Genomic DNA, 20731 nt, shown 5'->3' with positions numbered 1-20731 from the left:
CTGGACAATTTCCCTCTGGATAAGGGCAGGCAGGAAGACTCAGAAGGCTTCTGGAGGGGACTGGAAGTCTCTGGGGCAAACGTCACCTTATCTCCCAGCCCCACTTTCCCCAACGAACATGAGAAAAGCAGCTCTTCCCCGTCCCCTCTCCCTCAGGCAGACCAGCCACCCTGGGAGAGTCCTTTCCCATCAGGCGGGACCACTGGGGGTTGATCCGTGCCCATCACTGGCTTGGAAGATGCAGCTCCATCTGAAGAAGGCCACTAGGCAGAGGGCCCCACCAGGATGGGACCAAGGGCTGCAGCCAGGTCGAGCAGAGCACCAAGATCACACCCCAGAAACTCACAAGCAGGAAGGAGACACCAAAGTGAAGGAAGCACTGCCGCCAGCAGTCACTCTCTGAGTATCTCCATCTCACAGAAGCTGGAGGAAGCACGAGGGAGCCCTCGGGCCCACACTTGCCCTGCGTTCATGCTGAGTCAGCACCTGGGCTGCACCTGGAGCTTCAGGGCCTCGTAAGACAAGGGCCACACACATGAGGACCCCAGTCGAGACAGTGGGTCACCTGAGCACAGAGGAGGGCCCCACTGATTCTATCTGGGAGGAGGGACATTTGAGCTGGACACTGAAGGCTCGGTCACATTTCTGCAGGACAGGAGAGAACAGTCAAAGGACCTTGTTCAGAGGTCACAAACCCTCCCGGGCTGGGGGCGGGGGTAGGGGGAAGGATGACAGGTGACAATGGACATGTAGGTGGGACGTCGGCAGGTACATTGAAGGCACTGAGCTTTATCCTGTGGGCAGAGGCGAGTGGGGAACATATATAATTTTTTATGATTATTGGAAACAATATACCTTTGGCATAAAAACCAGAGAAACAGAAAAAAGTATAAAGAAGAAAATTAAAGTCGCTGATATGCCAACTACCCAGAAATAACTACTGGTAACATTTTAATGTTTTCCTTTCAGATTCTTTCTTGTAAAGAGATCTTTAAAATGAGTGCAAGTATGATAGCTACAATATGTGATAAATAGGCTTATTAATGTAGCAAAATGCATATTTCATATTAGAACATATTCTGAATTCAGAGAATATATAGATAAACCTACAAATTATTTTATAATAATTTAGTATAATAAGGTGCTTTTTAAAAATACACAAGTAGGGTAGAGGGTACAGCTCAGTGGTAGAGCACATGCTTAGCATGCATGAGGTCCTGGGTTCAAACCCCAGTCCCTCTATTTAAATAAATAAATAAATAAACCCAATTACTTCCCCCCATCAGAAAAATTAAAAACAAATTTTAATGGATAAAAAAACTAAATTGAGATGCTATAAAGGGAAAGGTTAATTTTTATTTATTTTTAATAGACAACACATTTGTGTGCTCCATAATTCAAAAGGCACAAGAGGGTATATAGTGAAAATGTCCCTTTCACCCCATCCACTACGATCTAGCTCCCCTCCTTGGACTCAGTAAATGTTGTAACCTTCCAGGAATTCTATGCATAGGCAAGAAGATAAACACATATTACTTTGTCCCCAATTTACACAAATGTTACACAAGTGTTAGTCACTTTTTCTGCATCCTTCAGTTTTTAATTAATATATCTTAGATACCACTTCCTATGAATACATAAAATTTTTCTCATTTTTTATAGCTATATAATATTCCATCATATGAATGTATTCTAAAGTATTTAGCAAGACTCTACTAATAGTCATTTGGGTTGTCTATGATTGTTTGTGTTTATAAACAGTGCTGCAATGAACAGCTCTGTGTATAAGTCATCTTGTACAAGTACACCCCTGCATGCAGGGTAACTTGCAAGAAGTGCAATTACAGGTCAAGGGGCAGGTACAGTTACCATTTTGATGGATATCGTCAAACAGCCCTTTGTAGAGGCGATACTAACTGCTTTAAAATGTCCCTCTTTTGATGTAAATGAGAGATGAAATCAGGTCTGAATTTAGAGTGTAAGGAGGCTGGATTAGAGGTGGGCAGGCAGGGACCAGTTAGGAGGCTGCAGCAATAGTACAGGAGAGACCCGTCTGGAACTGAGCTGTGTGTCGGGACCACTGGCAAAGGATCTGGAGATGTGAATTCAAAAACGTGCTGGACTTAGAACTGACAGGACAGAGACACAAATTGGCATTTGGTGGCCAATATGCACATGAAAAAATGCTCAATATCACTAATTATCAGAGAAATGCAAATCAAAACTACAATGAGGTATCACCTCACACTAGTCAGAATGGCCATAATTTAAAAATCCACAAACCATAAAGAGAGGGTGTGGAGAAAAGGGAACCCTCCCACACTGTTGGTGGAAATGTCGTTTGGTGCAGCCATTATTGAAAGCAGTATGGAGATTCCTCAAAAAACTAAAAATAGACTTACCATGATCCAGCAATCCTACCCCTGGGCATACATCCAGAGGGAACGCTAATTCGAAAAGATACATATACCCCAATGTTCATAAGAGCACTATGTACCATAGCCAAAACATGGAAACGACCTAAATGTCCATCAATAGATGACTGGATAAAGAAGTTGTGTTATATTTATACAATGGAATACTACTCAGTGATAAAAAAGAATAAAATAATGCCATTTGCAGCAACGTGGATGGACCTAGAGATTGTCATTCTAAGTGAAGTAAGCCCAAAAGAGAAAGAAAAATACCATATGATATCATTCATAAGTGGAATCTTAAAAAGAAAGAAAAGAAAAAAGAGAACACTAATGAATTTATTTACAAAAGAAACAGTCTCTCAGACATAGTAAAAAAAATCTTATGGTTACCGAGGAAAGGGTATGGGAAGGGATAAATTTGGGAGTTCAAGATTTGCAAATGTTAACCACTATATATAAAAATAGGTAAAAATTTTTCCTCTATATAGCACAGGGAACTATGTTCAATGTCTTGTAATAGCCTTTAATTAAAAATATGAAAATGAATATATTCATATCTATGCATGACTGGGACATTATGCGTTACACCAGAAATTGACACATTGTAACTGACTATACTGCAGTTTAAAAAAAAATTGGCATTTGGATGTGAGGGTGCAGAGGTCTCTGACAGGGTGACTGGAGAGGTGTGGAAACGGCATCTGAAAGAAAAAGAGGTAAAACAAAAGCAGCCAAACAGAAAAGGGGGAGACCCCTGGAACCCTGTTTCCCACAGTGTAGAGATATTGATTATAATGGTAAAATTCTTACTTTGCTTCATTCCCATATCAAGGAAAATGACCTACACTCTGCAAAAGGTAAAACAGACACATTAAGAGGGAACTGAAGATTTCCCTTTAAAGGTAGGTTACTGGCCACCTGGGTTTGCCACTTCCCTTTCTGTGATCCCACTAAAATGATTATAAAGTAATGAGGAAAAATTTACTCTCTCAATGGCAAAGAGACCAGGAGGGAGGCCACTAGCAGATAAACATTCTCGGCAAAATACAGGAGCTGAGAAATGGAGAAAAGAGCGGCCACTGATGAAGCGGGTGGAGCACAGTGACTCGGGAGGATGCAGCTGAGACAGCCGCATATTATCCCATTATCCCGAGATGATATGAGGTTGGACAGTGCAGAGGAGGCAGGAGACACAGCCACAGCTGAAGTGAGGATTGACCAACGGTACCTGGAGCAGTCAACTCCCAAGCAACACACGGGGCAGCCAGGGATCCATCCCGTCAGAGGGTTCAATTCAGTGGCCCCAAAGAAGGGACTTCTGCCTCTTTTACTTGGAACCCCCACGTGAGGCAGGCTTACTGCCCAAATGAAAAGAAATCTGCCACCTGACCAGCCCAGCCTTGCTCTTAAATATGAAAAGACATAGAACATCAGACATTTGAAAAAAAGCCTCTGGCATTAAAAAAAAAAGATAAAGATAAATGGGGGTGGGGAGGATGCTTCATAATAAAGAGAAATAATGTAGGAAATAGAAGACCGAAGGAGTTTTCAAAAATGAATAGGTAATGAGGGAGAATAGAAATAAGTACAGGATGCTGTGAAAGGGGGGCCAGAAAATAAGTGTGAGCTACTGGAAATTAAAATAGGATTATGGAAATTAAAATTTCAGTAGAACGTGTTGGGAGGTAAGAGAATTAGAAATTTGCCTAATGTCTGGATAAGAGAAATATCCAGGAAAAAAAAAGATAAAACAGAAGGGAAGAAATTCTCAAATAAGAAAACAAAATAATTCGCCAAAGCTGAAGGACGGCTTGTACAGGGGATGCCAAGATTCCAGCACAACGAGTGAATAAGGCACCCACATATGAGCACCATCAAGGTGAAATTTTAGAATAGCAATGATAAAGACAAGATCCTAAAAACTTCCCTAGTGGAACAGAAAAGTTTGCAGACTGGCCTCAGGGCTTTCATGAGCAAAGGCTAGAATGGTGCCCTCAACATTCTGTGAAAAAAGCAATTTTCAGTGAAGAAATCTATATCCATCCAAATTATCATTCAAGTGTGAGAGTGGAGCTATAACACTTTGAGAAGCTAGGGACTTGGGGAGTCTATGACATATCACATACCCCTTCTTAAGAAATTACCTGAGATGTGGCGCAGCAAAATGATAGCCTAGACCAAAAAAACAAACAAAGGCAAAGACAAAAAAGGGAGGGAGGGGTGTAACTCCATAGTGGAGCTCGTGCCTAGCAGGCAGAAGGTCCTAGGTTCAATCCCCAGTACCTCCATTAAAAGACATACATACATGCATACATACATACATACATACATACATACATACATACATACATACATACAAAGGGAGGGAGAAAGGATGGAGGGAAGGAAGGAAGGAAGGGAGGAAGGAAGGAAAGGAGAAAACAGTGGGGCCAGCCTAGGGCATCAGTGAAAAGAAGACATCCCCAGCCAACAGCTGTGTAACAGAAAAGCAACACGCCCAAATCAGAGCATAAGAGAGTAGCGCAGGGAACAATATTCAATATCTTGTAATAACCTTTAATGAAAAAGAATATGAAAACGAATATATGTATGCATATGCATGGCTGGGACATTGTGCTGCACACCAGAAACTGATGCATTGTCACTGACGACACTTCAATTTTTGAAAAAAAGAAAGAGAGAGAGGGCTCTGTGTGAGAGGTCCTTTAGAAAAAGAGGGATCTCAGAAATAGAATACTCGATAAGCTGAAAAGTTGGAAACAAACTTGAGGAAATGATCATGGCCAGTAAAGAGAAGAAGAGAAGGGGGAGGGGAAGCAGAAAGGCAGTCTGAAACTAGATAAAAGAAACATAATTATAGGATGTTGCTGGCTCTGTAATAAGTAATATTTACATTGTTATAAATAAAAGCATTATTTATTGGTTTTGACCTTCTAGAACCAACTAATAGGCCAAGCACAGAAGATTTAATTATGGTTAGAAAATTAAAATATACAGATCATCGACACTGAGCATTTAAAATAAGTGTTCAAGATGGGAGGGTATAGCTCAGTTGTAGAGTGCATGCCTAGCATGCACAATCCCTAATACCTCCATTAAAAAATAATAAATGAGCCTAATTATTGCCCCCTCAACAAATTTTTTAAAAAGGATAAAATAAAAATAAAATTTAATATAATTTAAATATAATATATAATATAATAATAATATAAATATAATATAATATAAAATAAAAATATAAAGTAAATGTTCAGAAGACAGAAGCTGGGAAGGGGAGCCAAAAGGGAGAGGTAGGAGTGATAACCATATCCTACAAAACAGTGAGTCAAAACTACTATCAATAGCTGATGGAATGAGAAATAAAAACATAAATGTTACTTAAAGCAACATGGGTAATCAACAGATTTATTTTTATTTTATTTAGAGGAACTAAATAAAAACTGCAGTATAACCATATTGGGAGTAGGGTGGGGGAGGTTGGTTGGATGATCTATATGAATTAAATCCTCATCTTTCATAGTTATAAATCAATAAAGGATATTTAAAATTGAGAAATACAGAAACAGCAGCATAAGCACATTATTTAAAGATACAGAAATCACTCCCAGAATAAAGAGCTAAAAGACTTAGAAGCAGTTGCCTCAAGGAGCAGGACTAGAGGGAGAAGAAATGAGGGTGGGACTGTTCATTGTCGGCTCTTCTGTTCTACTTTATTTTTAACCATGTACATGAATTCCTTGGATATGAAAATTTAAGTACATCACAAGATAGATGAGAGCTTACGTGGCTGCAAATGAATTCTGGGACCAGAGTCAGATGAATTAGACACAGAGTCATGAAATACCTTGCATGTAGGACTGAAAAACAACCTGGATAAATGATGAGAACGTTGAAGATAAAAAAATGTTCTGATTTTCACAAAGAGACAGAAGGTATTTCTGGAAACTATAGACCAAATGGCTTGATATAGAATCTTGGCAAAATTCTAGCACAGATTATTAAAACAGATGGCTTGGGAGTGCTTTGTGATTTATTTATTTATTTATACTCTGCCTCCTTCCAAAAAGAAGAATTTGTAGCAGCTGGCAAAGACACAGACAATACATAAGATAAAAAAAAAAAAAAAAAAAAAAAAGGTTTTTAATGAGAAAAGATCCTCAAAAAGTTAAACATAGAGGTACCATATGATTCAGCAAATCCTCTTGTAGGTATATACCCAAGGGAACTGAGACATGTTCACATAAAAACTTGTAAATGAATGTCTGTAGCAGCATTATTCATGATAGCCAAAAGTTGGAAACCCAAATGTGCATGGAAAAACAAAATGGTGGTACATCTATGCAATGGAATATTACTCAGTCATTAAAAAGTGAATAAAGTATTGATACGTACTACAACATGAGGGAAACTTGAAAATATTATGCTAAATAAATGAAGCTGGAAATAAAGGGCCACGTAATTATATGATCCTGTTTATATGAAATCTCCAGAATAGGCAAATCCTTAGGCAGAAAGTAGACTGTTGGTTGCCAAAGGGGAGGGCAGGAATGAGGAGTGACTGTTAATGGGCAAAGAGTCTCTTCTGGGGATGATGAAAATGTTCTGGAATTATGTAGTGGTGATGTGAATACACTAAAAACCACCAAATTGTACACTTTAGAAGAGGAAGTTTTATAGTGTGTGAATTATATTGATTGAAAAGCATTATGGGAAAAAATGAGGAAAGGAGGGTGGAGAGAAAAGGACAGAAAATAAAGAGGAATCAGGTCAGGGCACAACACATGTACCATAAAATGCTATCCAGGTGATAAAGGTGGATCACGACTCTGACCAGGAGCATTCTGGCAGCTAGTACAAGCTTGGAAAACAGTGTTCATTAAATGATTTCCAGCACCCGTAAGATAAACATGAACTGGTTCATCAGGAGAATCACAGCTTTTCCTGGTGCAGATGCCAATAGAAATCGCTCCTGTGTGTCTTCTTACCCACTTCAGGGGTCATTGGCAACATCCCTACCATAACTCCAGTCATGTATCTTAGAGTTGCTCAAACTAAGCATGAAACCCAAGGATGAGTCAATAAAGACACTTTAATGAGGGGCCTAAATGGTGTAAGATATGCAAGCAGTTCCTGTTGATAAAATGTTCATTGTCTGGGGCAGTTGTTTCCAGCCTTGGCTGTGCATTAGGAAGCTCCAGGGAGCTTTTGCAAAATACAAACACAAGACTCCATAAACCAGAAAGTCTGACTTTTTTGAGCTTCCAGGTGATTCTAACATACATATGATCCCCAGCTTATGATGTTTCAACTTCTGATACTTTGACTTTACAATGGTGTGAAAGCGATATGCATTCAGTGGGAACCAAATTTGGAATTTTTTCTTTTGGCGGGGGGAAGTAATTAGGTTTATTTATTTTTATTTATTATTTTTTTTAATTTTTTTAAATGTAAAACTTTATTTTAAATGAGGAAATACCTTTTTACCTTTTGCTTTCCAGTAGCAACTCAATAAACAGATCCCAACTATGATTAGCTCAAGAAATCTAGAACCATATGAATTTCATTGCTAACATTTGAGGAAAACAAAGAAACCACGAAATTTTACAATGAATTATTTACAAAATTATACTTTGTGAGACTCTATGCATCTAGAAAGACTAGATGTTATTTTAAAAACTTGTCTCTGCCTATTTACAAAGCTGTCTTGAATATTGTCATGCAACAAAGGGAACACATACAGAACTGTGTCTAGTTCCAAGAGGTAGTGTAAATCTCTTTAACAAAATCATTTATTAACTTGAATGTTTAAACAAAAAGAAAGAAATATAAGGGGAGGGGTGAATAACCAACAGTTAACCATAGTGTCAGCTATGGACACTGGGAGACTTATGACGTGACATGTCAACATAGGTCATCAGTCATAGCAAATATGCACTCTGATGAGGGATGCTGATAACAGGGGTGGATCATGTATGTGTGGGGCCAGGGGGTATATGGGAAATCTCTGTACCTTCCCCTCAGGTTTATTTATTTTTAGAGAAGATACCGGGGATTGAACCCAGGACTTTTAGCTTTCATGTTAAGCATGCACTCTACCACTTAAGCTATACCCTCCCCCTCATATTTGGAATTTTCAATTTTGATCTTTTCCTGGGCTATCGAGATACAGTACAATACTCTCCGGGATGCTGGGCAGTGGCAGTGAGCCCAAGCTCCCAGTCAGCCACAGGCATAAACAACAAGTACACTTACAACCATTCTCTACCCAAACAATCATCCTGTTTTTCACTTTTGGTACAACATTCAATCAATTACATGAGATATTTAACACTTTATTATGAGAGAGAATTTGCGTTAGATGATTTTGCCCAGCTATAGACTAATGTAAATATTCTGAACACGTTTAAGGTAGGCTAACCTAAGCTATGATGTTCAGTAGGTTAAGTGCATAAAATGCATTTTTAATTTATGATGTTTTCAAATTACAATGGGATTATGGGGACGAAACTCCATCATAAGTCAAGCAGAATCTGTATAGCCAAGTCTGAGAACTACTGATTAAATAGATGAATTGTACATCACTCATGAAATCCTCTCTGAATATTATTTCTTGCCTCAGTTTTTCATATGTTCAAGGTTGTGGTAGTTAAACACATATTTGCAGAGTTCGTATTTTCTGAAGGCCTGCTTTGTGCCAGGCAGGTGCTGTACTGCGCCCTTGAGATAAAAGGATTAATGTGTGACCCAACCTCCACCCCCAAGTTGTTGCAAGTTGACTCACATTATGGACACCCCAGCTAGTGACCACAAGAAAGAGTGGTAAGTGAGGAGATGGAGGGAACACAAGGCAGGCACCTGAGGTAGCTCTGAGTGGGTGGGGAGCCCCCAGGAGAATGAATAGCTCATCTGAGCCCCGAAGGAAAGGTTAATCAGGAGGCAGGAGGGTGTTCAATGTTTTTCTCAATGATCTGGATGAGTACAGTCACCCCTTGGTATCATGGGAGACTGGTTTCAAGACCCACCATGGATACCAAAATCTGTGGATGTTCGAGTCCCACAGAAAGCCCTCCGTATCCCAGGTTCCGCATCTGAGGATTCTACCAACCATGGATCATGTAGAACTGTATTTACTGAAAAAAAGCCCTGTGTATAAGTGGACTCACGCATTTCAAACCCATGTTGTCCAAGGGTCAATTGTATTAGTAAACATATATTACGAATGTGACATGCCATCCTTCCTTCGGACGACTGGAGGAGTAGTCCTTCTGCTGCGTGGCTGAACTGGGACCTGGCAGGGCAGAGGGACCCAAATCAAAACTAAACGAGACTCGAGAACAGGGGAAGGCAAACAAGCATGAGCAGCACCACAGGGTGTCCAAACAGAGGCCTGGCACGTGCTTCATTTCACCTCACCACTGCTCTGGAAGAACTTGACATTTTACAGTTGAAATTCTCTTTCTCATAATGTCAAGCCTGAGCAGACACAGCCAAATGTGAGGCCAGACCCTAGTCCAGGTCTGTTCCGCGCCCAGGTCCAGATTCTTTTTTTTTTTTTTTTAGTTGAAGCCTAGTCAGTTACAATGTGTCATTTTCTGGTGCACAGCACAGTGTCCCAGTCATGCATATACATGCATATATTTGTTTTCATATTCTTTTTCATTAAAGGTTATTACAAGATATTGAATATAGTTCTCTGTGCTATACAGAAGAAATTTGTTTTTTTATCTATTTTTACAGAGAGAGTTTAGCATTTGCAAATCTCAAGCTCCCAGATTTATCCCTTCCTACCCCCTTTCCCCTGGTAACCATGAAATTGTTTACTATATCTGCAAGTCTGTTTCTGTTTTGTAGATGAGCTCGTTAGTGTCCTCTTTTTAATTAATTTATTTATTTTAGATTCCACATATGAGTGATATCATGTGGATTCTTCCCATTATTCTATATATAGCAAGGTTTATACTTGGATTCAATACATCAGCTTCTCATAGACGAGACAGGAAGACTTGATTCAATAGTGGTCCCTGTGGAGGAAGATGGTAACAGCTATAAGCTCGAGCACAGGTCTTAGGTGTGTAAGTAGGAGATGAATGTGAGAGGCAGAAGGTGTCATGGGAAGGATCCAGACTTTGAAGTCAGGAGACCTGAGCTCAGCATTCAGCTTCGATAGTTATTAGCTGTGTGACTTTGGGCAAGTTACTGTGCATCCCTGAGCCTCAGTTTTCTTATCCACAAAATCAAGATAATAATGCCTATCATTGGCATTCATATCAGGATCATTGTGAAGATTAAAGATACAGACAAGAAGCAGGTATTTATAATTCATGTAACTGGGAAAGGACTCATATCCAGAATATACAGAGAACTCCAAAATACATTTTTAAAACAGACAATCCAATTTTTAAAGTAGGCAGAAGACTTGAAGGGGCGTTTCACAAAAGAGGATATGCAAGTGGCCAGCAAGCATATAAGATGCTGAATAGTATTTGTTATGAGGGAAATGCAAATTAAACCACTGAGATACTCATGTACTCCCAACATGATGACTAAAATTGACAAGGCTGGCAATGCCAAGTGTTGACAAGGATGTGGAACAACTGGAACTCAAGTAGGTGTGTACAATAGTACAATCACTTTGGGGGACTGGCAGCGTCTACTAAAGCTAAATCAGTCCCACGATCTATCAGTTTCACTTCCAAGTGTAATCTCAGTAGAACGAGAGCTTATGTCCACCAAAAGACAATGACATGAATGTTCACAGGAGCTTTATTGATAATGGCTCCAAACTGGACACAACCAGAATGTTTATCAATAGTAGATGGGATAAATAAATTGGGGTGTATGCATATAAAGGACTCTTACCCAGCAACGAAGAATAATGAACTACTGCTCTCATAGACATGACACTGAACAAGAACCCTACTGTTTCTGGGATGGGTGCTAGAAGTTTTCTACATCTTGATCTCGGTGGTGCCAGCTGGGTATGTAAAAACACGTAAAAATTCAACGTGTTCACTTGAGACTTGTGCACTTTACTGGATGTAAGTTTAACCTCAATAAGAAAGTAAACAAAAAGTTACTGTATATCATTTCTTGGCACAGAGTAAGCATTCAATGAGTAGCTGTCAAAGTTTCTAGAGAAGACGAGGCCAGCAAACCTCATTGCACTGTGTGCTGCTTAGACACTTGGGACCCCTGGGCATAGTGCTGGGAGCCCCCCCTTTTAAGAGGGCAACTGACAATCAGAGCATGATGTGATGGGGAGATAAGGATGGCAAGGGGTCTGGAATACACGGTAAATGAGGAATGACTGAAGGAAGCAGAGAGCACACTGAGAACAACAAAACTCAGGAAGAACAAGAGGAATGTCTTCAAACAGTGAAAGGCTCTCTGTAGAATGGGAGTCAGACTTTTCCTTTGTGGCTCTGGAGTAGTGATTCTCACACAGCAGCTGCATCTGAACCCCCTGAAGTGCTTGTTAAAACAGATTACTGAGACGCACCCCCAGACTTGCTGATTCAGCAGGTCTGGGACAAGACCAAGAATCTGCATTTCTAAAAGTTCCCAGGCCATGCTGCTGCTGCTGGTGCAGGGACACATTTTGCTGGTGTAACTGAACAAAAGGGCTTGTGTGTCTGTTGGGCAGAAAGCCAAACTCTGACAGCAGGTGTTTGCAGCAAAGAAAGTGTTTATTGCAGGGCCCCAGGCCAGGAAGTGGGAGACGAACCTCCCATCCACTCCCACTTAATCTTTGAGTTATGGGTTGTTAAAGGGGAAGAAAAAGAAGCTGGGGTTAGTCATCATCTTGTGACATTTCTTAATCATAATTTGGGGAGTCAGGACGCCTAAGGTTTACCAGTCTCTGGTCTGGTGGCCCATGACCCAGGGGTCTGTTGCGCTGGAGAAATAACCTGACTCTGTACATTAATGATGTTATCAGCAACAGCAATTTTAGTCCTGACTCTGGGTGATCAGTGTTCGTTAGCACAGGATTGAGGTCAGAAGGGATAGGACAGGGAATAAACTTTTGAAGAGAGGTTAATCATAAATTCAGCAGGGGAACTTGGTTTTAGGGGACTCGGTTTCAATCCCCACTCCTGTTTTAACTTTCCCCAAATCTTTGAGTGAACCAGGCAATGACGGCTCTGGTTACTTCCTGCTGAAAGGGGGCGTAGTCCTGCCTCAGCGTGGGACATGGAAACACTGTACCTCAAGGTGGACATACTCCTGAATTCCAGGTTTTGGATCCAAGTGTAGCATGATTAAATTCTTAGTCCCTTGGTCCACCTGCTTTGGTGCAAGAGTTTATAGCACATTTTATACCCAAGTGCTCAATTAGAACTAGGAGGAAGAGTGACAACTCAAACTTTAACAGACATTGGGAAATAGATCTCACTCCCTGAAGCATTCAGAAAAATAAGCCTGAAAGCCAGCCTGGACCTGGCACTTCTCGGGGGAATTCTTGTAGCCAGCTGCCTAATTTTATCTAAGTAGGTTTTAGCTTCAGATGTGGTATTAATACACAAATAATAGGAGCTATTGGCCACTACACACAGGAATTTTTCTGCTAAAATCTAACCAAAAGCAATTTTCATTGTCTAGTGCTATTCTGGCTTAAGAACCTAGTGCCTTCTGCTGGGAGGCTGTGACTTGAGCTGTCTCATTTGTCACTATTCCCAAAGTAAGAGAGAAATTTAATAGTTATAAGAAGAGACCTTGAGACCACAAGGTTGCAGTTGGCAGCTGCTAGCAGATACTTTTTTTGAGAATGGTTGGTGATGTCCTTGAGTCTGATATAGTTCAGAAAATTTAAATTCTCAGTAATACAGGAATGTGTCTGAAACCATGTCCACAATGGCCACCCAGCCTTATTTTGGATGCCTGAACCAGTGTCACTCTATTTTTTATTTCAAAATGCATTCTTTTTTTTTTTAATGGTTAAAGCAGATGTATAATGCATGTTTGATAGTCCACAAAACAGGCAGGTCTAGTTAGCATAACGTTTAAGTTAAATCACGTATAAGCCAGAATGACTTCTCCATTCCTCAATATGTGAAATTTTCTTCTATCATTTCCCCTTTTGTTTGTAAATCTTTCAACAGAAAGCACCGACTATCAAAAATACTTGTCCCCATAGAAAACAAACATGGTTACCTGGGGTGGGAAGGGATAAATTGGGAGTTCAAGATTTTCAGATACTAACTACTATATATAAAATAAACAACAAGTTTACACTGTAGAGCATAGGGAACTATATTCAATATCTTGCAGTAACCTATAATGGAAAATAACATGAAAAGGAATGTATGTATATATATGTATGACTGAAACATTATGTTGTACACCAGAAATTGACACAACATTGTAAACTGACTATACTTCAATTAAAAAAAAAAAAGGAAGAAAAAAAGAAACTTGTCCCTCAATGCCAGGCTGGTTGCTGCTTGCGCTAGGTCCATGATGTCACTCGGTGCTGGGCCTCCTGTTTGTTTACATATATTTACCTAGTGATCTACTTAGAGACAAAACTAATCCGACACAGGGAACAAACTCAGAAGTATGCTAGTAGGGAAACATACATTTTATCAACTATACTGAATTGTCACACAAACATTGTACATGTGCTTTCAGCAGGAGACTTAAAGCAAGCAGTGAGGTATGTCATGAGTAGTCATCCTCTGTGACAACTTCACTAAAGCATTTTCTTCCTGTCCTGAACACTGGGGGCAACAGTATCATTAGAAGTAAAAGAATAACTTTCAATTTTGATAGAAATATAACATTTGGGTAACAGTTGAATTGAACTAGTAGGATGGGTCTTACAGGCCTGATCTGGATTCTTGGGCCAGCTGTCCACCACTGCTGTTGTCATCTTCTTGTGCTGATGTCATTTGGGGTCATCAGTCCATTCTATAGACCTGTCCAGGGCAGAGGCCTTTCGTAAATGGAAAATATGAAGGGAAGAGTCAATTCCCTTTGGTTTTATTGAGTTTGAGCTACTTAAGACTACCTATTAAGGAATCTTTTTTCTTGGTTGGAGATAGCCCTTTCCCATCTGCATAATCTCCTGGTTGCAGGTCATGGGGCAGCTGATCGTCATCCAAAGATAGATTTCTGTGATAAGATTCAGAAACAAGCTTACAGTGCCCTTTTAATAATTCAGTAAAACTTCACAAATACGTCACATACCAGTAAGGAGCTATCTGGGAAGTGAATCCGAGGCAGTAAACACAGACCTCAATTAACAAAACTAGAATTTAATATACACTGAAACATAATCTTTTTCTTTAAAAGTATCCTCATTTCTACCAAACATAGTCAAATTAAGACTAAGTTGTTTGCAACATAAGTCTGGTTTCAAAATGGACCTGATTATTTGCATACATGTAATTGATCACATAGACTCTTTTAAATTACCTGTGCTAGAATTTTTCATAAGGAATCTCAGATTAAACTTTCAAAAAAGCCTCTCAAGGCCAGGAAATCCATGCCAAGGGCTTGCCATCAGATTCTACCTGCGATATCTAGAGGTATGGGTGAATTCTGCCCTTCTCAAGTTCCCTAAGATATCTTGAGATTCCTGTACCAGTCAGGAAGTGGTCTTCCTCATTCACCCGATAAAGCTGTTGGGAATCTAAGAGTTTCCAGTTTCTAGAGCAATCAGGCAGAGAGAAAAGATAAAATGATTCAATTCTGCTTACAAAGTTGTAACTTACCAAATTGCGGTAAGTCATAATTAGTTTAGGGGAAAGGTTTCCTTATCTCTGGAAAACACAGATTAAAAGCCAGCAACATTTCTGACCAAAAACATAAAAAATTATAACCATATTCATCAGATCACTCAGCCCTGTGTAACTAATCCTTTTGGTAATAGTTTTATGAAGACATCAGGTTTTCTATTAGAATTCTTTAATGTCTTACCCAGTTCAGTGGTATGATCTGAAAGTTATCAGCAATCTGTACTTACTTGTCAAAAAGTCCTTTCGATGAATCTTCTTGAAGATGAAGCACTTCTGCAAAAGCATTAAAGTAAAACAGTAACTGTCCATGAATGACAAAAGACTTAAAAAGTCACGTTTAAAGATCTGATTAAATTGCAATTAACAAAGAAATTTGATTATTTTTGTGACAATATTAAAATAATACAATATTATACCAGATATATTCAAATCTTAGAAATTTCATATAATTTCTAGAACATTTATATTAATGACATTTTACCTATACAATATAACCTAAGAAGGTTTATCACCACTCATTTGACAATGTTTCTCTTATAACTTAACATACTAAATAGTCCCAAATTAGTTTAACATCTCTCTCTCTCTGAGATGTCTCAGGGGTCTTCTGAATCATCCCAAAGTTAGCTGAAAGTCAAAGGAACTTCAATTAGAATTTTATATTTGGGAAGTCTGTCAAAAATATTTAAAAAGTTTAAAACATTTGGTCAAGTAGAATCATGGATCACTGTGAAACAACACTTACTCACTTAACCAACGTGATAGAAAAGATTTCAAAGGCAAATAGAGAAAGCTACAACAGATCACCTAAAAGGTAAAGAAATTTACAGTCTGTTATCAAAAATAGCTCAGTATTCTAAGAAAACTTTGTCCTCTTAACATAGGGGAAACAAATTCTGTTTGTACACCACCTTATCTTTAATATTAAAATTCATTTAATCAATTAAATGTATTCTAATCTTAGTCAGTCCTGACCACATATAGAATTCCCTTCTATAGACTCTTTTTTTCTCATAAACCTTCTACAACTTTCTCCATCCATATTAATTTGTCTCTTATTTTCTTTCTCATTTAGAAATAATCAGCTTTAGGACAACATTACTTTATTTTCCCTAACAAAATGCATTTCCATTACTTATACTTTCTTTTTCCTTGCATACAAAGATGTTTCCCTTATTAATTTTTAGTCATTTTAATTACATATATTGATTAGAATTCTTAACCTTTAAAAACCTTTGTTTCTAGTGAAAATTAAAAAGTAAGCAATAATGAACTGTCTTTACATTACCATTCTGTAGACTGGCAAACTTATAAATACAGTTTATGGTTTCAAAAAAATACATGCTTTCTTACAGAAAATGTCTCAGTGTGGCCCCAAAAATATTTATTAATGGTCCTAAATATTTTTAGTTTTCCTGTAAATGGAAGCCTACATCCAGTAATTAATGTTCTAGTATCTTATTTTATTTGGGAATGACCTAGATGTTTAATAAACTTCCTTCATGTAACTTAATTTAGCAAAACTCTAAAGTTTCAAGTTACCAAAAATCTGGAGAGATTATTTTTAAGTAGATATTCCTAAAACAGAATTATTCCTAAAGAGTTTACCTGAAAGCTCTCATTTCATTGACATTTAATTTACTTATAAAAAGTTCATCCTACCAAGTTATTTTTCTTGCTGACAAATTTTTGTAACAGAAATAATAAAACTCCTCACAGATACAGAGAACAAACTACTGATTACCACTGGGGAGAGGGAAGGGGGGAGTAGCAAGATAGGGGTAAGGAGTTAAGAAGTACAAAGTACTATGTATAAAATAAATAAGCTACAAGGACATGTTGTACAATACAGGGAATATAGCCAATATTTTATAATAACTATAAGTGGAGTATAACCCTTAAAACTGTTAATCACTATGTGGTAAACCTGAAACTTACATTATATTGTAAATTAGACCTCAATAAAAAAAAAAAAAAAACAGAAAGAAAGATAAGATCTTATTTGACTTTCAGTAAACTTAGGTACAATAAAAGTATTATACTTAATGTTGATGACTCTAAAGACATGTCTATATGAATTAAACCAACAAGCTTAAACTAACTTCAATACCAGATATTAATGTAATGGTGAATATTTTGCAGATCACATGAACATGAAATTTGGGTTAGTTTCTTTTATATTTCTGAGAATTTATATAAGTGCTTAATTTTCTTTAAGCCAATTAAATAGAGCTCATTTACAAATTAATTTTGATAATATCATCCAAAGGTAAAGACACATATTTGTAATGTACACACAGACACAACCAGAGAACTCATAGCTTTATTTTAAAACTTGCCGTGTATCAGGTATTACAATGTAAAACTCACTAGTTTACAAATAAGAGTTGGAATAGATTAAGTTTAAAAAGGCCTCCTTTCCCTTTATTCCCTCAGTCTCAGGAATTGGACACGGTCTAGACAAGAGTGACATAAAAGCTCCCGAGAGCCCTGGTGGAATGTTTACATCTCAAAGGCACAGGGAGAGGAAAGCAGGTTCCTCTCAGAAGGACTTGTTTCCTGAGGGTAAGAATTCTGAAAAGGTGTTTTATTAAGTTGGCAGCCCAGTTTGGGGATATCAAATGAGTTCCATTTTAGGCATTTTTCCCCAGAGTGTAAAGAACATTGTGGCCACGTGGAATTACACACACACACACACACACACACACACACATATATATATAATATAAATAAGTAATTTTTGCTTTAGTCATGGAACCATAGCTAAATGTGGTCTGATTTTGCAGGAGATGTAGCCTAAAAGGCTATTTTTAGAAACTGAACTTTTGTTTCCCATGTCTGCCAATTAACATACTGCACCTTTTTTAGCACAAACATACACACTCTCTCTCTCTCACACACACACACACACACAGAGAGACAAAAGTCAAACCAATTCCAAAAGCAACCTTAGGCTCTTACTTTTATCAAACCCAAACCCTCCCCCAATACTTGGCAATGGAATGGGTGTCTAGGAGGACATCAATATACAAACATAAAAAAGTCCTTGGCTCACACCGTCATACTGGTTGCTTACCAATAGATGTCTTCCAATCCAAAAACCATCCCTTTACTGCAAGCCTGGAATATTGCCTAGGGTTGCTAATATTTGGTCAAAAAGGGAATTCTTCAGATTGATCCCCAGGCCAAAAGAGTCAGGGCAGCTGCTGGATCTGCTCAGGGAAGTTCCTCACTGATAAAGAGCCAGCAGGCCACTGGCACAAACTTCAGGGGAACTTGAGAAGTCCCTTCATGGTCGCCAAATCGTAACCTAGCAAAAAGGCTCATGTGCCAGACACACAGAAAGCCAAACTCTGACAACAGGTGTTTGCAGCAAAGTAAGGCTTTATTGCAGAACTCCAAGCAAGGGAGAGGGAGAGAAGCATCCAATCCAGTCCCACTTACTCTTTGAGTCATGAGTTGTTAAACGGGAAGAAAAGGAAACTGGAATTAATCATCATCTTGTGACATTTCTTAACCATAATTCTGGGAGTCAGGATGCCTAAAGTTTACGAGTCTCTGGTCTGATGGTCCATGACCCAGGGGTCTGTTACCTCACCTTGCCCTGGAGAAACAGCTTGACTCTGTACGTTAGCGATGTTATCTACAACAGCAAGGTTAGTCCTCTGACTCTAAGTGTTAGTGTTCAGTTAGCCCAGGATTGAGGTCAGAAGGGACAAGACAGGGAATAAAATTTTGGATAGAGTGGTTAAACTCAGAAGGGGGACTGGATTTTAGGGGGATCTTGATTTCACTAGCTACTGTCCTAGTGTACCTGACCAGATCAGTTTGTGATGTCGTTGATTGTAATAGTAATAGTAATAATAACTTATTTAGAAACTGATGTACCAGCTCCTCTGTTATACACTCTGTCTACACTTTCTCTCAGTAAGAGAGGTATTCTTCTTCCCATTTTAGAGAGGAGAAGACTGAGGCTCAGTTTTTCATAGGTTTCACAGCTTAGACAAGCTTCTTCTGACTCCAGACCTGAGCAGGCTGAAGCTGAGGCTGAGTGGCTACCTGCAGGGATGCTGTAAATAGAATTCGATTTCTGAGTGGGAGATTGCACTAGATAATTTCAGAGTCCTTCCAACTCTCAAAGTTAGACTAGCTTCAACTAGCACTTTTAAGCACACACACATTCAGCGCCAACTAAATGCCAGGTGCTATGTAACATTCTCTCCAGGATGTATGTGGCCACTGGGCTAACTCTTAAGATGCTTCTGGGCCATATCACCTATGCCTGTTCCTCTTATCCTTCTTGGCACCTAGAGTGACCACCCCCTTCACCCTCCATGCAGACTGAGCACTCAGTTCATCTGAATATTTGGTAAAGAAGGTTCTTTGTACACACACCCATCTCTGCTGTTGGAGTTCATATGGCGTAGGGTGGCTGGGTCATTCGGGTGCAGTCCCTGACACCAAGCTGTCTGCCACCTCAAAGAAAGAGGTGACCCGTGAAGCAAATGAATTTATTTTAAGCAAGAGCACCAGGCCAACCTCAGACAGAGCTGCCAATCCACTCTCTGCAGTCTGGCCAGCCAGGCAATGACGTGGAGGAGAAGACAAAAATCTGGAGGTGGGGGAGGGGCAGCCACACGCCCCAGAACGGTCAGAGGAACTGCAGGATGTGCTTAATGATCTTGAACTGGAGGCTTTACTCTACTGTTCCTGCCTGGCTTCCTGAGAGCCTGGGAAGCAGAGACCAGAGGGCTCTGGGGACCGAGGGCAGGCCTTTGGTCACTTAGAGGATGCTGCCAAGCATGAAAGCAGGCGCAAGTTCCAGTGACTCCCCTCTAGGATGCTACAATCAGAGCTTTTCTCTTTGCACATTTTTAAAAAAATATTTAAGCTTTTCAATTCTAACAGTAACAAAAACAAAATGTATTTTGTCTTTGCACAAAACAAACCGTGGGTTTATACACTAAGGAATCTGGGCAGCTGTGCTGCGTGTAAAAGAACTGGGATAAGAGTATCTCGCTCGTATTTTGCTCTGTGTTACATTATCGTGTTTGCTTTCTCCTTGAGTGTTTGCAGGATGTAGATGGTCTATCCGTAGTCCAAGATGTGCAGTTGATTTATTGCTTATAAACTTCCAGGTGTAAGCAGGAGTCAGTGTTGTGTAACACTTCTTACTAAGGAGTCAATCCCTGCACCCAGTAAAGAACAAACCCCATGGCCCTTGCCTTTAAGAGCAGTAGTAAACAGGTCGTTAGCAATGGTTTAAGGAGCCCCAAGGAGGGGCCCTAGGAAGGTCAGAGAAAGCTTCCTGGAGGAGGTGACCCTTGAGGCAAAGGAATAGATTTCAGGCAAGAGTAAGCACTTCCCTCCTTTCCTCCTTCAGATCTTTTCTGCCAATCTTTTCAGTCTTTCCATAGTTTAGGGTCTCAAACTGCTTTTCAGAGCTTGTGAAAGACAGGAATAATTTCCTTCCAATTTACAAGATGGGAAATCAAATCAAAGAGTGGCTAAGGGACTACTCAAGGTTTTCTTTCAAATTTAAGAATGACCACAGGGTGCCTAGCTAGAGCTAGACAT

General features: G+C 39.3%; 1 long non-coding RNA gene across 5 annotated transcripts in view; it reads right to left on the bottom strand.

The window, feature by feature from the left end:
- Positions 1-681: 681 nt before the first annotated feature.
- Positions 682-20731, bottom strand: part of LOC105075445 (uncharacterized) — a 23484-nt gene continuing 3434 nt past the window's right edge. For 3 of the 5 annotated variants that reach the window (XR_835893.3, XR_006727757.2, XR_012501889.1), the window contains 2 exons: positions 15382-15427; positions 13978-14349 (listed from right to left, as the gene is read on the bottom strand). This is a non-coding gene — a long non-coding RNA (uncharacterized LOC105075445). Of the gene's footprint in view, positions 3119-7959; positions 9706-13977; positions 14350-15381; positions 15428-20731 lie in introns of those variants that run through there. The other 2 variants (XR_012501890.1, XR_006727758.2) reach the window with 2 other exon arrangements.

This window comes from Camelus bactrianus, chromosome 23 (genome assembly GCF_048773025.1).
Source record: "Camelus bactrianus isolate YW-2024 breed Bactrian camel chromosome 23, ASM4877302v1, whole genome shotgun sequence".
NCBI classification, from domain to species: Eukaryota; Metazoa; Chordata; class Mammalia; order Artiodactyla; family Camelidae; genus Camelus; species Camelus bactrianus.
Note: the sequence above shows the minus strand (reverse complement) of the source record. Positions and strands in the feature narration are given on the sequence as shown.